Genomic DNA, 14,787 nt, shown 5'->3' with positions numbered 1-14,787 from the left:
CCAATTAAATGAAGAACACCAAAGCCCTAGGAGATGGCTGAGCTGTAAAATGGGAGGAAACTGGATCAATGAGTTATCCTTTCAAGGACAACTAGCCAGAAAGCCAGTCTACCTCCATCATTTAAAAGCTGGACAAGAAAATAAACTTATATTGTATTCAGCAATTGAGATGTGGAGACTTTTTGCTACAGCAGTTATCTGGCCCAAACTAAAACACCTAACTCTGAATCATCCTTTGGGTCCCCCTGTTAACCCACCCTACTACATTATTCAATACAGCTAAGTCAGTAAATCATTTTTACCCCATAATGACTACAAATATTATTTTCTACTGAACCAAATAAGATGTATTTATGTTTATGTTCCACTGTGCTTATGTTTTGTTTCTTCCACATCTTGTATTATGTTCTGAGGTTAACAATTGCCTCGATTTTTCTTCATTTTCATTAGTTTCCTTTGTAGCTATTGCTCATTTTTTCTATATGGTCAATAAATCAAGCAAATACTTAGCAGCGAATTTTCCAGATGCTTAAATACAAAAAATAGTCCATGAGTTTTATTTTGTTCTTTTCTTCTGAAGACCTCAGCTTTAATCTGGACTGGTGCTCTCCAAGCCCAAGCTCTCCAATCTCTGCAACACAAAACTGCCATATTTAGACTTTATTACATCCTTCTCTCAGATCGAATTCCCTGTTCCCTGGACCCCACGTCTTCTGGTTTATGGATTTATTCTCTCATCTCTGTGCAGCACACCTTTTAGTAGAGTCCTGAGAAATGGTGCATGGAAGCAAGTAGGTTTGGTCCTCTTGATTTTTTTTTTTTACACACTTGATTAACAGTTTAGCAGGGTTTAGACATCTAGGTTGAAAATGATTTTCTCTTGGAATTTTCAAGGCATTGCACCACTGTCTTCTAGGAGCTAGATTTAAGACATCTAATGCTTTTCACAATCCTGTTCCTTTGCATAGGACTAGTTCTTTTTTTTCTCTCTCTCTCTCTTTTTTAATCTTTGGAAGCTTTTAGCCTGTTTTCTTTATTCACAATGTTATGATATTTGAGATGATTCCCCTTCAGTGATCATTTTCACTCACTGTGTTTGTTAGCTGGGTTCTTTTATGCTGGAGACATGTATCCCTTCAATTGGGAAATATTCTTATATTATTCCTTTGATAGCTTTCTCCTATTTTTCCACCCTCTCTTCTCTCTTTCTTTTAATCAGAAGTTTTATTTCATGGACTGAGCACTGAATTTTCTCATTCTTTTTCTCTTATTTTTCCTTTATGACTTTTTTGTTCTACTCTCTGGAATATTTCCTCAACTTTAGCATCCATCTCTTCTATGGAAGGATTCTGGATTTACTTTTTAGTCATCAATATTCCCATCTGCAAACTTTAGATCATAAGTTCTTCCCTCTGTTAAGTCAGTTAATACTTCCTCTTCTGTCTTTACAAAAAGCTTACTGAAATCTTGGGGCCACTAATGACTTCCTCCTGTCCTATTAGCATTTTGAGCTGATACATTTTTTATTGTCATATAAATGGAATTCAAGGGGAACAAATGAAATACATGTCATCAATCCACCATGTTTAACTGGGTGTCTTTTTTTGCTTTATAATAAAAAAACCAAGGGTAAGAACAGATAGCTCAGAGAAAAAAGAATAGAAAACATGGCTTTTAAACATGAAAATATACTTCTCACTTATATTGAAACCAATGAACATTTAAACAACAATAAGATTTTTTTTTCACTTACAGGAAAGAAAAAAACTTGATAGGGAACTGTTGATGAGGGTCTTGTCTTGAATCTGTCCTCAGTAAGCTGTATAAAGTTGTGTAAAGGAACAGGATTACTAGTAGTACTAAAGTGTAGGATGAACAACCCATCCTGGTTTGCACAGGACTTTCCCTAGTTCAGCACCAAAAGTCCCATGTCCCAAGAAACCCCTCAATCTGGGAAATCTAGGAAGGTCACCCTTATATGGTGGGAAAACTTTTTGATGTATCCGTGCTATGTTTCCTTTTCCTTTTCATATGTGACCCCTTTTCCACCTCACCTGGACTGCAAGGCATTTATTGCTCAGGGAAGAGTTTTTTCAGCAGAAAAATAGGAAAAGGATTTTCCAAGCCCCAAAATCCTGAAGAGGGACTCAGAGAATGAAAGAAGTCTTGACAAGTTAGAGCAGGGCTTCCAAGCTCCAGATTTTTGGGGGTTTGCTTAATTTGAGGGAGGAGAGAGATGGTAAGAATGCAACATGGGGAAAGAGGCCAGTGGGATTGGAACAAGGGGTCCTGGTATGAAGAGATCATGTGGACCACAGCACAGATCCCTCCTCTCCAGCTTCCCCTAAAGCAAACTCCAGCCCAGAAATGATCTGGTCTGATTCCAGTGAACACCACTGTGTCAGTTCATCATAAGCAATAGGAACTAACTCTGATGATAGTAGAAGTGGAATTTTTTTTAAATGGTAATGGGAGGTTCAAAAAATCACCAGGACTTTTCTAGAAGTGGCCAAGAATGAAGGCAGCCAGGTCATGTGGGACTATGGACCAGTGGGTCAGTCTGGCGAGGATGCTGGATGCCCTGTTTTCACCATGCACAGCTGGTCATAGGCACTGTCTCAACACCACTCTCACCCACCTATAAGGATTCCCCACAGTCCCTGCTTCTTTGAAATCCCAGCTCTGGTTGGCTGAACCTTGATTACATGCCCATCTCTTACCTGCACTGGAAGCTATAAAGGCAAACAAACATGTGACTTTTTTGGTTTCTATGGTGTGAGGAAGAATCTGCCTTCAGTTACAAAATGAGAATTCCCCAAACATAGGAAAGGGGGTCTGTTGCTAGACAGGAAGAAGATATTCCATTACAACCAGACATGCCCTTGGCCAAGGAGTTCTATCAGTCCTCACTGTCACTCAGTGAGGAGACCTCTCCCTAGCAGCAAGCACATCACCCAGTGATGAGCCAGAATGAAGCCCACTATGCCATACAATTTTGCTCAGTCCCCATTTGACTTATCCTGTGAGACACCCCATTTTAATGGCTGAGGGCATCCCAACTCCCCCGTGACAGAGGAGGACACTGGGTACCAAGGGATTTGCTGGCACCTATTATGGGTGGGACTGAATGGAGCCATCTTGCAGCCTCCTCTCAAACCAGGAGAAAGGTGAGTCACAGTCCAGAAAACCATGGATAGTTTTACTATGATCTCACCCAGGGAAAATAATTTCTGATTATCGGACTTTCTATACAGCTGACAAATGGCAGACGGCCTGGCTCCTCATGCAAGGGTAAAATCACCAAATTTCCTCTCTTTCCTGACATTCTAGGGCAGCACTGTCCAGCAGATCTTTCCACGGTGATGGAAATGCTCTGTATCTGCAGTATCCAATATAGTAGCCACCAGCCACATGTGACTATTGAGCACCAGAAATGTGGCTAGTGCCACTGAGGAACTGAATTTCATTTATTCAATTTGAATTAATTTAACTTTGAATGCATAGCTCTGGGCTTTGAAAACTGACAAGTCTAGACTGTGGAGTCCAGATGTCTTGGGTTTGAATCCCAGCTCCACCCTTCACCAGATAGCTAAGTGACCCAGGGCAAGTCACATTTCCCCTCTGGGACTCAGTTTCCTCACCTACAAAATGAGGTTTTAATGCTACTGCTCAAGTTTGTTGTGAGGATTAACTAAGATACAGTGAGGGACAGTGCCTGGCACTTAGTAGGAGCTCCATAAAAGGTAGATCTCTTTTCTTCCTTTTTTGGGTCCTAATTGCAAATGTAAGGAGTCTTGTTGAATAAGAGAGTTTGGTCTTCTTGGAAATGTAACACCATTTGGGGAAGAGGGCTGGAAAGGCGTCATGTAAAAAGACTGCAAAGGGGATGATTTATTAGAATGCAAGGCTACGGCATCTGAGAGCTGCTTCCAGGGAGAAACAAGATGCCGGGTTTGGACGGAGGCCAAGTGCCTGAGACACTCCTGAAGGTTCTTGCTTGGCTGAGTGCCCGGGTTCAGTATGGATGAGACTCTGGGGCCTGACGGAGGCTCAAAGGGCTGGGAATCAAGCTAATGCCTTCTAAATTCATATCTTTGATGTTTTCTGAAGAAAGCCAGACAGGAGTTGGCTGCTAATTGCTTCCTCCTCAGGCATTTTATTGGCTGTATGACCTTGGGCAAGTTCATTCACCCTCTGGACCTCATTTCCCTACTTGTCTCCTGCAGGATTGCTATGAGGAGTTACCCAGGAAACCGGGGGGAAGCTGCTTCCCCAGCTGTGGGGCACCGTAAATGGTGGGGGATGAAGAAAAAACAACGTTGATTAAAATCTCTGAGCCAAAAGGAGGTCACAGACACCTGATGACAGAACCAGGACTAGAATCTAAATCTCAGGACTGGATTTTGTCTTACTTATTTGTATCCTCTGTGCTGAGCACAGTGGCTGGCACATAGTAACACACAAGGCACTTATTAAAAAACATATTATCACTCATATTCATTTTTCACACTAGCAGATTTTTAACGCATAATACTCAATGCTGGCAATGAATAGATAAGACCACTTTTATCCCACTGCTGATGGGATGACATTGGCATGAATTGCAAAGAAAATTAATGTGATGACTAAGAACCACTTGAATCAGCCCATTCCACTTCTAGGAATTGATTCTGAGAAAATAATGAGAGATGCTCCTATGGATTTAGCTACCAGCATGTTCATTCCAGCTTTATTTACAACAGGGCAATGTTATGTCCAACATTAGGAGAATAGATTTGTCAGTAAGAGGGAATATTATGTTACCATTGAAAATGATGCTTATGAAGACCATCTAATGGTATCAGGAAATGCTCATGAAAATATAATAAGTGGAGAAGTGGGATATCTACATCCATTAGAAAAATCTTTAATGCTCCTTGGTGTTCACTGAGAAACAGTCTCTTACACAATCAGCAGAATGAAAAAGGCAACCTACAGAACACATTTGCAAGTCATTCATCTGATAAGGGCTTGTAATATCCAGAATATTTAAAGAATTCCTGCAACTCAACAACAACAAAAAAACAAATTAAAAAAACGGGCAAAGGACTTGAATAGATCAACAAATACATGAAAAGATGCTCCACATCATTAATCATCAGGGAAATGCAAATCAAAACCACAATGGGATACCACCTCACACCCGTTAGCATGGCTATTATCAAACAAACAAAAGACAGAAACTTATTGACATGGATGTGGAGAAATTGGAACCCTTGTGCACTGTTGATGGGAAGATAAAATGGTGCAGCCACTGTGGAAAACAGTATGGGTTCCCCCAAAAATTAGATACAGAATTACCATATGATCCAGCAATTCCACTTCTGGGTATAATTCAAAATAACTGAAAACAGGGTTCCAAACAGAGATCTGTACACCCGTGTTCATAATAGCATTATTCATAAGAGATAAAATGTGTAATCAAACCAAGTGCCCATTGTTGGTTAAATGGATAAACAAAATGTCACATATATGTACCGTGGAATATTATTCAGCCTTAAAAAGGAAGGGAATTCTGACATATGTTACTACACAGATGAACCCTGAAGACATTATGCTAAGTGAAATAAGCCAGCCACTAAAAGATTAAGTACTGTATGATCCCACTTACATGAGGTACTTTGACTTTTAAGTAGTCAACTTACAGAGACATAAAGTAGAATGGCGGCTGCCAGGGGCTGCGGAGAGGAGGGAATGTGGAGTAGTGGTTTCACAGGAACAGAGAGTGTCAGATTTGCAAAATGAAGAGTTCTGGAGGTTGACGGTTCAACAATATGAATGTACTTAACACTACTGAACTGTATACTAAAAAGGTGAAGATGGTAATTTTATGTTCTGTCTTATGTCTATTTTACCAGTTTTTTTAAAAAAAGAAAGGAAAGCTCTTTTCATCTTCACATTTCTCACCTTCTTGCAAGATGGCTGCTGCAGGCACCACAGTCACACCAGCCTCGCACACAGGAAGAGGCAGGGGCGGAGGCTTTGTGCTAATGAGGCTCTGTCTTTCTCACCAGGTTCGGGGGCGGGGGCAGCAAACGCACCACTCCTGTTTCACGGCCGGAATGGGGCCACGTGCACAGCTCCAGCGCCACCAGCAAAACTTCCTGCACTGAGGGAAATGTTCTATACCTGTGCTACGCGACACGGTAGCCACTAGTCAGGTGTGGCTTTTGAGAACTGGAAATGTGGCTAGGGAAGCTGAGGAGCCACATTAAAATTTTTATTTCATTTAATGAATTTAAATCTTAAGAGCCACTTCTGGGGAATGATAACCGAACTGAATAGTGCAATGATACAAACTAGAAGGGGGAGTAAGATTAGCACGTGCAGGTCCAGACCAGTAATGATTCATCACCCAGCACAGGCTGAACCTTCTTTAGATTAAGGCAACTACATCACTACCTAAAAACAAAATTGAAGTTCTTGGGGGACGTCAGTGGAGGAGGGGGTGTGTGCATTGAGTAGATGACCAACAGCATTTGTTACAGGTGTGCAACTCTAGTTACTGTGTGAGTGAATATTTGGTTTAAAAAAGATGTGTGCCCCTGTGTGGGTGTGTGCATGTGTGTACATGTGTGCAGGCACTGAAGAAGCTGGAGAGATCAGACATTAAATATATTTACAATGGTGATTATCTTTTGGTATTGGGATTATAGTTGATTCTTATTTTCTTATTAACATCTTTTCATATTTCCTAAATTTTATATAGTAAGCAGGAATTATGTCTACTGGGAAAACTAAGTAGCTGCCAGTACACAGCTATTGGAATGGGCAAAATCTGGAACACTGACAAAACCAAATGCTGACAAGAATGGGAAGCAACAGGAAGTTTCATTCATTCCTGGTGGAAATGCAAAATAATACAGCCACTTTGGAACACAGTTTGGCAGTTTCTTACAAAACAAAACATATTCTGACATTCTGATCCAGCAATTACACTCTTTGGTGTTTGTTATTTGCCCAAAAGAGTTGAAAACTTGCCTATACCAAAACCTATACACAGATGGTTATAGCAGCTTTGTTTGGAATTGCCAAAACTTAGAAACAACCAAGATGTCCTTTAATTAGGTGAATGGATGAATAAATTGGGGTACATCCAGACAATGGAATATTATTCAGCACTAAAAAGAAAACAAGCTATCAAGCCTCGAAAAGACAGGGAGGAAAATTTTAATGCTTATTACTAAGTGAAAGAAGTCGATCTGAAAAGGGTACATATTGTATGATTCCAACTCTGTGACATTCTGGAAAAGGCAAAACTATGGAGACAGAAAAAAGATCAGTGGTTGCCAGAAGTTGGGGAGACAGAAATGAATACGCAGAGCACAGAGGATTTTTAGGGCACGGAGAATATTCTGTATGATACCATAAGGATGGATACATGTCCTTATACATTTGTCCAAATGCATAGAATGCACACCGCCAAGAGTCACAGCACCCTAATATGTTACTATAGTCTTTGAGTGATTACGATGTGCCAATGTAGGTTCATCAGTTGTAACAAATGTCCCACTCTGTTGGGGGATGTTAATGATGGGGGAAGCTATGCATATTGGGGGCAGGGGTATATGGGAAATCTCTACCTTCCCCTCAATTTTGTTGTGAACTTAAAATTGCCCTAAAAAGCTAAAGTCTTAAAAAACAAATTCAGTAGCTACTGTGGTCTTAATGAAGGCTGTCATTAGCATCCTGGTGCTGGAGATTACAGTGCCTGGGGTGGTCACCATCCAGAGGGCCATGAAGGTCCATCAGGACATGTCCCTTTTTCTCTCCTGAGCAGCAAGGCCTCCTCTGGTGTCCTGGGCACAATCAGACTCAGGCACAAAGCTGGCTCTGACACAGGGGTGGCCAATCCATCAAGAAACACTTACTGAAACAATTGCGGGCAGGGCATCACTTTTGGAGCAACAAGACACCTGAAGGTGGCTAAGACCTGAGGTGTGCTCTGGGCCTAGGGCTCTGGAAGCATGAGGAGTCATGGATATACCAATTCTGTGTAGCCTTGGACAAGTCACTTCCCCTTTCTGAGCCTCAGTTTCTTCATCCACAAATTGGGCATGACTACTGGTGGATGATGTCATAGGATTCCTATGGGAGAGTTATAATGAAATACTTTCTTGCTTAATGGCCAGGTAGGAGACGCACAGTGATTATTCTAAAAGGCAACTAAAGAATCTGTAGAAGGATTGGGGAGGCAGAGTAAATAGAATCACCAGGTTTGGAGCCAGGCACATCTGGGTTTGGAGCTCAGCTTGGCCATTGACACTGTGGGGCCTCGGGCAACACACTTGCTGTTGCACAGCCAGCAGGTATTGGGCCCAAGATGCAGTGTGGCCTCAATTATGAACTTGATAGTGGATTTGAGACCCAACTCTGCCATTTATCTTTTGGTTTTCCCCAAGGAGCATCAGAAGTAGAGAAATTCAAAGACACATTCTTAAACAGAAGGAAAGTGGGATCAGAGGATGAAAAGAGAACAGATGGGATGGGGAGGGAGACAGATACTCCACAGGTACATGGTGGAAGCCTACAGTAAGGAGACCAAGGGGAAGGCCCCTGGGAGAGCTGAAAGTCCCAGAAAGGACATTTATGGAGCACATGCAATGAGTCAAGAGCATCAATCCTTACAAGCCCCCATTATGAAGGCAATAGTGTAATCCCACCTTACCAAGGGGAAGACTGGCTGAGGGTACATGATTACCAGGTGAACCCAGGGCTCACACTCTCACCTCCACATGCAGCTAGGAGGCCCTAGCTCCATCCCTTCCCCTCTTTCAAGTCCTCTGCAGATATGTCTCCAAGGCAGCAAGATGAAAAAATATCCCATCTCCCTCTTCTCCAGAGCTCCCAGACTCAGGGATAGGAGACACGAGCTCACTGATTTGAGATGAGGCCTGCAGCACATGCAGTGCCCCAGTGACTGGCAAACCTGTCCCTGCTTCTGCAGACCAGACCAGCCCACAACTCTCAGATGGCTCCTCATCTCCCGGGAGAACAGGCCGGAGGCTCCTCCCACCAACGCTGACCCCCTCCCCCATTCCCCTGCACTGTTGTCTGTACTTTCCTTTCTCTGTGTCCAGGCTCCTCGACCTGCAGCCTATCTGTCCCTTTGTTCTACGGCTTTTCGCCATGCGACCTGTCTGAGTGCGCGTGCACACACACACACACACACACACACACACACACACACGGCATATCTGCACACACACGGCATACCTGCACACACACACATACGGCATATCTGCACACACATGGCGTACCTCGGCCCTGATACACACACACACACACACACACACACACACACACCACATACCTCGGCCCTGATACACACACACACACACACACACACACAGCATACCTCGGCCCTGATACACACACACACACGGCATACCTACACACACACACACACGGCATATCTGCACACACACGGCGTACCTGCACACACACACATACGGCATATCTGCACACACATGGCGTACCTCGGCCCTGATACACACACACACACACACACACACACACACACACGGCATACCTCGGCCCTGATACACACACACACACACACACACACACCGCATACCTCGGCCCTGATACACACACACACACACACACACACACCGCATACCTCGGCCCTGATACACACACACACAAACACACACAGCATACCTGCACACACACACACACACACACACACACACACACACAGCATACCTCAGCCCTGATACACACACACACAAACACACACGGCATACCTGTGCACACGCGCACACACACACACACACACACACACACACACACACACACACACACACCGCATACCTCGGCCCTGATCCAGTACTCTCAGGACTGGGACCCCAAGGAGGAATCCTGCAGACTTCCTCTTTCAGTTGAGTTTTGTCTCTGCCTTGCCCTACCTTCTGGCACCTAAGGGAATACAAACTGCACTTTTAACAATTAAAAACCAAGTCCCCCAACCCTTGGAATGTACCTCAACCACCCTTAGAAAAAAATTACCTTCTTAGGCAAAGCTGGGAAGCCCCAGAGAGGCTCTCAGAGTAGTTTACTTATTTAGCATTGCATATTTATTTATAAATATTTGTTCATTATTTGTTTATACATTCTTTATTTATAGCACTGCCTTTATTGCATGCTTCCCGTCTGCCAGGCACGGTGATAACTACTTTATAGCCTATTTTATCACATATTTACCTCTTTAAGAGGTAGGAACTATTATTATCCCTGTTTTACAGATGAGAACTGAAGCTGGGGCCATCAGCCAATGAGTAAGCAGCAGAGCCAGCGTCAGAGTCTGTTCAAAGCCCATGACCTTGGCCTCTTCTGGGCTCACAGACTGGTGGACAATGGACAGCATCTTCCTGCAATTGTGTTTCATTTGGCCTGAGCGGTGTTTTATAAAATGGTGAATTAATTACCAACATTAAAAAATCAAGAGATTTCCCATATAAATTGGGATTTCCAGCTTCTCTTGAAATATCCAAACACTTGGCCACACTGGGCCTGGGTTCCCACAGGGCAGGAATTGGCTCGAGGGAGTAACAGTTGCCTGGGTGAAACCGGACGTGTGTGGTCCACTTTGCCATAGCCTCCGCAGCTCCCACTAACCTGCCTCCTTCATTTTCATTGCCTGTCTGGCCCCTGGGAGCATTTGAGTTTATGACTCCTGGGTCCACACTTCCGAATAGTTAGAATTACCTTATATCGTAGTGAGCCCTCCATTTCTGGAGATATGCAAACAGGCTAGGTGGCTACTCAGAGGGGTGTTGAAAAGGGATTTCAAGAGCTAGCCAGGGAACTGGTCAAATAACGTATCTAGTCCCTTCCAGTCCTGCAATTCCAAATATTTACTTAAGATTTTGCACCATCTATCATTAAGAACTAACTTCTCCCCTGGTCTCAACTTACTGTTTCAACCTTTCCTTTCCTTCACCTTGGTTTCTTGATCTATTTATATATTTGAATATCATTATCCTGTATAAATTTTTACAAGCATCTGCAGATCTTTTTTGGAACAAGGCAAAGGGAACAAATAAATCCATATATAAATATTTACATACAGGGCTTGGCTTCAGGTACAGAAAAGAAACAGTGGAAGAATTATAAGTTGTAACTGCCAAGTTATCTCAGTTTCCCTGAAATGCTCTGGCTCCAGGAGATAAAGGACAGTCAGGGATGAAGCCTTTGCAAGCAGGAGTCTAGGTGTTCCCAAACCACTTACTCTGGAAAGGCAGCCTCAAAGTATTATTTCTCATTCTTCATTTAAAAAACATTTTGAAATGTTAAAACTGGCAGTTTTTAAAAAATGCCTCCAGATTCCTTGACACTCTTCTCATTGAGAGAGGGAATTTTTGTTCCCTTCCCTTGAATCTGAATAGGCTTGTATGGCGCAGTGTGGCTATGTGACTTGTGAGACTGGGTCATAAAGAGACATGCAGTTTTGCCTGGTTCTGTTGCATATCCTCTCCAGATGCTTCCCGCTGGGATACTTCCTCACAGAACACAGCTTCCATGCTGTGAGGACTCTCCAGTCACACTGAGAGGCCACTGGCAGGTGTTCCAGTCAAAGGCCTATCTAAGTCCAACATTCCAGTCACCTGAGTCCAGGCATCACAAATGTAGTCACCCCCCAAGGGTTTTAGTCTCCAGCTTAGGCCCCAGACATCTTTGAGCACAGGAATCAGTTCTTCTGTGCCCTGTCCAAATTTCCAACCCACAGTATCTGTGAGCAGAGTAAAAGGATTGTTGTTTTACACCAAATTTGGGGTGGTTTGCTACCCAGCAACAGAAAATCAGAACAGTACACAATGATTCAAACCATAAAGAAAAATAAAGAGTGAAAGTGGTACATTCCCTTTCACTCTGTCTCATTCCCCAGAGGTAACACTGTTAGATTTAAGTGTATCCTTCCAGACCTTTTCTATAGACTTACTTACGCATGTATAATAGAAATGTATAGGTTTTGTGTTCCATTTTTATTTTAGTGTGATAATATAAAAAGTCAACTTGCTTTTTCTATTAATGTGTCAGTGATCTCTTTAAGTTCTTTACAAAGAACTTGAATTGGTAATCCATTCACATGCCATGGTAGCCAGCTTCCAAGAAGGCCCTCAATGACCTCCACTGAATTCAAATCCTTGTATAGCCCCCCCCCACCACACACACACAGCACTGGACTACCAATAGCTTGTAAGACCAATTGAATATGGCAGGAATGTTGGTGTGCCACTTCTAAGATTCAGTTGTAAAACGCACTGCAGTTTTGGCTTGCTCTGTCGCTCTCTCTCGGATCCCTTGTTCTGGGGAAAACAGCAGCCATATCACAAGCAGCCCTGTGAGGAGGCCCACGTGGGGAATAACTGATGCCTCCTGCCAATAGGCATGTGAATGGAGGTAGACTGTCAGCCCCAGTCAAGCCTTCAGATGAGTGCAGCCCTGGCTGACATTTTCACTGCAGCCTCATAAAAGACCCTTACACAGAACCACCCAGCTAAGTTGATCCCGGATTCCTGACTCTTGAACCTGCATGAGGTAAAAAATGTTTGCTCTTTTCAGCTGCTGAGCTTTGCGGCACTTTATTCATAGCAATAGATGACTAATATATGTGGTTTAAACTTTTTAAAAAATATAAAAGAATATAGCAAAACCTCTTTGCCACTCTTCTTCCTCTAAACACCCAGTTCCCCATCTTCTCTCACCTCCTCCATTTAATTTACAGTAAGTCCTTGGGAAATGTCAGATTTATTATCTGTACAGAAGCAGATATGCCCTTGGCCCTCTCATAGATCACCTGACCCAAGGAAGGCTGCAGCAGTATGGCATTCCCTTTCAGCAGCTATAAAATCATGCCCTTATTTCTCCACAGGAACTGGGTCATTGGTCTTTTCAACCTAGATGCCATCTTTCCCTACAAAGGCCTCAGACACCAACGAGCATCCCCACATCCTGTCTCAGGTCTAGGGGTGGGGGCTTCCCCTCCATGCATGCTAGTGGAAAACATTACCTGGTCTTTTCTTCAACTCATAGAAATCAGAAATCAACCACTGACCTCTCAACGTGTAGCCCTGGCCTATCCCGCAGCCTTCTCTTTCACAGTGCTCACCCTTCATTCTGCCCCAGCCCTTTAGCCCTCACCCCAGACTACCCAATCTACTCTTCTACCCTGCTGAGACATTGCTCATGCTGATCCCTCTGTCCTGAATGTTCTAGCCCAACCCACCCTTCTGAAAACAACACAAAGAAGACAGACAATTTCAACTTACATGGGGAAAGACAATGAAAAGAAGCTAACGCCAAGATGTTGGGATGATCTGAAAAAGAAAGCAGCTCTTATAAAAATACTCCAAGGAGAGAACGGACAGTTAGTGCTTAGAGGGCGTGGAGTTTTCGTTTGAGAAGAAGAAAAAATTCTGTGGATGGATGCTGGTGATAGTGACACAACAATGTGAATGTACTTAATGCCACTGAACTGTATACTTAAAATTGGTTAAAATGGTAAATCTCATGTATGTTTTACCACAATTTTAAAAAAGACTTCAAGAAGTAAGAACAAAGCCTGAGCTTTCTCCAGCTTTTCCATAAATAAAAGATATGCACACACACCCAAAATGGAAATTTTAGAACTGAAAAATACAGTACTGAAATAAAAACTCAATGTATGGGCTAAAGAGCAGAATGGGGATGTCACAGGAAAGACTGTGAACTTTAAGATAAGTCAATAGAAATTAACCCACCTGAACAACAGAGAGAATAAGCTTGAAAAAAATAAACAGGGTCTACGGGACCTGCGGCACAACATCAAAAGGTCTAACTACATGTCCTGAGTAGCAGAAGGACAGGAGAGTGCAATGCATGAATGTTTAGAGCAGCTCAATTTATAATCCCACCCAAAGTGGAAAGAACCCCTTCAATGGGTAAATCAATAAACAAACTGGTATTTCCATGCAATGGAACTCAGCTCCCCAACAGGAAGGAATGAGCTACTGATAAGCTGTGATAACTTAGATGAGTCTCAGTGGCATTATTCTTCTGAGTGTAAGAAGTCAGTTTCAAAGGGTGACGTACTGTATGATTTTATTTGTGTGACATTCTCAGAAAGACAGCTATAGTGATAGGTCAGTGGTTGCCACAGCTAAGGGCGGGGAGAAGGTGTCACTACAAAGGGAAACACGAGGGTTTTTTGAGGGATGATGGAACTGTTCTGTATCCTGTTTGTGGTGGTGGTTATGCAAATGAACACGTTGAAATTCATGGAACTATACACACATAAAAAAGAGTTAACTTTACCATATGTTAATTGAGACAAACAAAAAATCTGTGGTGGTCAGGCTCCAGGATGGTTCACAATATGCCTCACCGTGATCTCGTGTGTGCTGGTGCATAACCCCCTCTCACATCCAAAAGGGCTGGCCTGTGTGACTAACAAGAACGCAGAAGTGATGGTGGGTGGCTTCTAAAGCTAGGTCATAAAAGGTAGTGCAGCTTCTGTTTTGGGCTCTTGAATCACTTGTTCTGGGGGAAGCCAGCCGTGACGGGGTGAAGACCCAGCGATCCCGTGACGAGGAGCCGAAGCCTCCCACCCAGCGAACACACCCTTTTGACTCCCAGCTCCACTACCAGAAAATGTCCAACTGATGGATTTGCACAGGAGGGAAGTGACTCCTGTTCTTTGTTGCAGCTTTGTTTGTGATGGCCAACATGTCAAACTTAAATGTCCCAGACTAGGTGAAACGCATG

This window comes from Manis pentadactyla, chromosome 5, assembly GCF_030020395.1.
Source record: "Manis pentadactyla isolate mManPen7 chromosome 5, mManPen7.hap1, whole genome shotgun sequence".
In the NCBI taxonomy this organism is placed as follows: Eukaryota; Metazoa; Chordata; class Mammalia; order Pholidota; family Manidae; genus Manis; species Manis pentadactyla.
Note: the sequence above shows the minus strand (reverse complement) of the source record.